This window comes from Magnolia sinica, chromosome 16, assembly GCF_029962835.1.
Source record: "Magnolia sinica isolate HGM2019 chromosome 16, MsV1, whole genome shotgun sequence".
NCBI classification, from domain to species: Eukaryota; Viridiplantae; Streptophyta; class Magnoliopsida; order Magnoliales; family Magnoliaceae; genus Magnolia; species Magnolia sinica.
This window is the reverse complement of record NC_080588.1, coordinates 19,665,487-19,669,269: the sequence shown is the minus strand read 5'-3', so window position 1 is coordinate 19,669,269 and position 3,783 is coordinate 19,665,487. Positions and strand designations below refer to the sequence as shown.

General features: G+C 39.3%; 1 long non-coding RNA gene across 1 annotated transcript; it reads right to left on the bottom strand.

Moving 5' to 3' along the window:
- Positions 1-436: 436 nt before the first annotated feature.
- On the bottom strand, positions 437-2,010 carry LOC131229604 (uncharacterized). The gene is made up of 3 exons (XR_009163472.1): positions 1,833-2,010; positions 1,578-1,628; positions 437-1,447 (listed from the first exon to the last, which is right to left on the bottom strand). It is a non-coding gene; the product is annotated as an uncharacterized LOC131229604 (long non-coding RNA).
- Positions 2,011-3,783: the final 1,773 nt, after the last annotated feature.

The following is a 3,783-nucleotide window of genomic DNA, read 5'->3' as shown; positions in this document are numbered from 1 at the left end:
ACAATGCACAATATTAGCCTGTTCATCCACAGAAAGGTAGGATATCATCCATGGCAGAAAATCCTCCAACAAAATAATAGGAATGTTGCACATGAATTGCCAGATGAACAAAGCATGTTCTTTGAAAGAGAAATATTGCATCATCAAAGGGAAAACCTGCATTAATTTGCATAACAATGCGAAAATTGTGCTTTTCCAATGGATGCATGAACTCATTTTAAACTAATTGTCATAATATATCTACCCAAAGTGAGAATCAATTCCAGGAAATAGGAAACAATGCTTTTTGCGAGGGGATGTGAGTTTCTAGGTAACATTTGATGTAGATGCTTTTATGCTCTAATATAGCAACATATACCTAAGTTAAACCAAATCACCCTATATTGCTGGCCCGCTATGTAGTTGCAACCCACAAACATTGGGACAACGTCCAGAATCCAATTTTTGGATACTTCACCTAGTGTGAACCTAGCGATTTGATGTGTTTGCATACCTATGCACCTACAGTGGCCTTGTTCACGCATATGGATTGCCATTCTCTGCCAGAGTATCAAATAACTTCTCTGAAAGTTAATATCCTGCCATCAGGTAGTCTTGATTTGGAATGGAGAAAAATCAACAATTTCCATAATATAAAATAAATAAATAAATAAAAAGTAAAAACTAGGAAATTGAATTCTTGAAAGTATGAAAATCACAATCCATATCCAGGGTCAAATCCCTCAATTTGAAAACTGGCTGTTTGGAAGACACCTAGCAATGAGTTCATCTCAAGTTAGTTAATTGTAATTATGTATTAGGGATCATATTTCTTTTTGACAAAATAATCTTGATAAATGATAACTAACCATCATAATCTCTAATACATAATTAGAGATGAACTAAAATGTGTCTACCAAATAGGTCCTAAGGAAATTGCACTTCATATGAGTTTTTACACATTTTCAATTATGGGTTGATGCAAACACTTCTGTTATGCAGACGTCCAAATGCACCCAAAACTACTCTTTGAAATGGCAAGAGGTCAAACAACAACTACTACACATCTACACCTCCATAAGAGGAAATCTGGTGATATGAAAAAGCAAGAAGTAGACTGTGGTTCATTTGATGAAGCTAAGTATAGGGAAATGACTAAAACAACTTGTGAGATCACATGGCTTCAATCTCTTTTGCAAGAAATAGAAATTGAGGCCCGCACTCCTCTTTACCATGATAATCAACCTGCCATTAATATTGCCAACAATCCAATCTTCCATGAATAGACAAAACATATTAAAGTTGATTTTCACTTTGTTAGAGAGAAGGTGATGAGGAAATTAGTAACTATGCCGTCAGAAGATTAATTGGCAGACACCTTCACAAAGGCTTCTAGCAATATTGGATTAGAGACATTTTGGGCAAGCTGGGCATGTATTGGCAAGCATCATCTTCCCACATCAACATCCTGACCACAATATCCTGCCATTAATACCCATAACTCAAATCTTCACACACACACACACACACACACACACACACACACACACACACAGAGAGAGAGAGAGAGAGAGAGAGAGAGAGAGAACTACACTCACAAGCTTCCATTATCATCGCCTACCTTGCAGCCATTTCCACCTCTAGACCTCCTGCAACCAAAGCCAGAGAAAAAGCACAGAAAGAGTAAATAGAAAACAAGTCCATCCAAAGTGTCGGTACAAAAGAAAGGAGGAAATAAATGGTTGAAGCATTTCTTCAAACATGTAGGAGGCCATGGACAGTGGCGGATATGGCTGAAACTGCCATGGTTGCTGCCCAATTTCTGGCTATCAAAAGAGGAAATAAGAGAGTACCTTTGACTTCATGCTCTGATTTCTTCTATTCACATCGGCTATTGAAGGGAGATTAGAACTCAAATCGCAGAAATCAAGCCTCTCAAACGTAGATTCGAACTGAATGCTTCTTTGAAAACTCCAAAATTGGAAATCGGGAAGAGACAAGAAAGAAATTAGGGCAAAAACGCTCTCCCTGGAAAAGTGTGGTAATGGATGTTGCAAAATATTGATTTTATAAAATATATTTTAAAATAAAAGATAATAGAATATATTAAAAAGTTTTGAAAAAAGTTTTATGGGTTTTTTAAGAATAGTCCCACATGAGAAAGTGAAGAGAAAATTTTGTGGTTTATATGAAGGATGTGGAGTATTACTATACTTACACACTTGGTCTAAAGGAGAATGGAACTTGTGTGTTCCAGTGCATAACCTGCGCACTCGGGCATGGTCTCGGGCTCGGGCTCGGGCTCGGTCACAGGCTCGGTGTGAGGGCATGGGCATGTGAGGCAGTGTGGCTGTAGAGGCGCTAGTGACACACTTTGCACTTTACACGTCCGCATCGTGTCGCAGAGGGTCGCTCCTACGAGTCGTTGTGTGACTAAGTGGCTAAGGTGGATGGCTGGATGAAGGGGAGACCAGAGGACTGAATGAAAGTCCTCTAGTATATATAGAGAGCTGAAAAAAGAGCTGTTGCAGCAGATCTGTAACAGCTGTGCCATTAGTGTAGGGTCCAGCAGTAACTAGTGCATGGCTAGTCCAACAGCTAGAAAACGGCTAGCTGCTGTCTCACGACAGTCAGCATGCAGCAGCTTAATGACTCATTCACAACAGTCAGAAAATGGCCATAAAACGGCTAGTTTTCTCCAACAACTAGAAAATAGTCATGGGATTTAATTCCCTGGACCATAACTCCCAGCCACTATAGTCTATAAAAGGAGGGCCTGGATGGGTTTCCAAACCATTTCTCAACCCACTCCAGCAGACCCATACTAACTAAAAAAGCCATCTACTCCTCTCCTATACTCCAGCAAGACAACAAGGGTTGAACATTTGCTTGAAGAATAGACCAACGGTGTAGTCTAGAATGGTTCGACTGAACCAGTGGCTGAAGATTTGACCAATGCAATGGTCTAAATCACATAATTTCTTCTCTTTCTTTCTTTTGGGATTTTTTCTTTTATTGTATTTCTGCCATACTGAGTGTAACAGAGTTCCAATAGGTGGGCCTTCATGTTTGTTGAACGCAGACCCACACCAGGCTCGTCATATCCTAGAAATGGTTTGCCTGTAACCTATTAGCATATGCAATTCACTTAAGTAGCGGCAAATAACGTTTTAAGGACAGCGTTTCAGACGTGCTTCAGCCTGTCCATATTTCAGATTAATTTGCATTTTTCGGATTCCATATTTTACAAAAAAAATATTATTCTATAAATTTCTAACAATGGAAGCTATATTTGCTTGATCTATAAGAAGGGAGAGAGGAAAGAGGAGAGAGGAGGGCCTATGAGAGAGGGGTTGAAATAGGGGCGCCCTAACCAGTCCTTAAAACTCAACGTTTGAGAGAGGGGGCTGGGTGACGTCATCAAATTCTGTGGGTCCTATCATGAGGTATGTGTTATAAACAAACCGTCCATCCATATGGCGAGCTCGTCGCAAGGCTTAAGATAAAAAATAAGACAGATCTAACTATCAACTAGACCACACGATCAAAAGCATGTGGGGGATTGAACGTCTGCCATTAAAACCCTTTTGGGGGTCATAGAAGTTTTGATCAATATGAAATTTATTTTTCCTCTTCATCCAGGTCTTTTGTGACCTTATGAATAGATTAGATGGAAAAATAACATTATGGTGGGCCCTACGAAATTTTTAACGGTGAAAATCATCACCCCTGCTGGTACTTGTGGTGTGGTCCATTTAATCTTTGGATATGATTCATTTTTTGGATAATTCTCTAAAATGATCT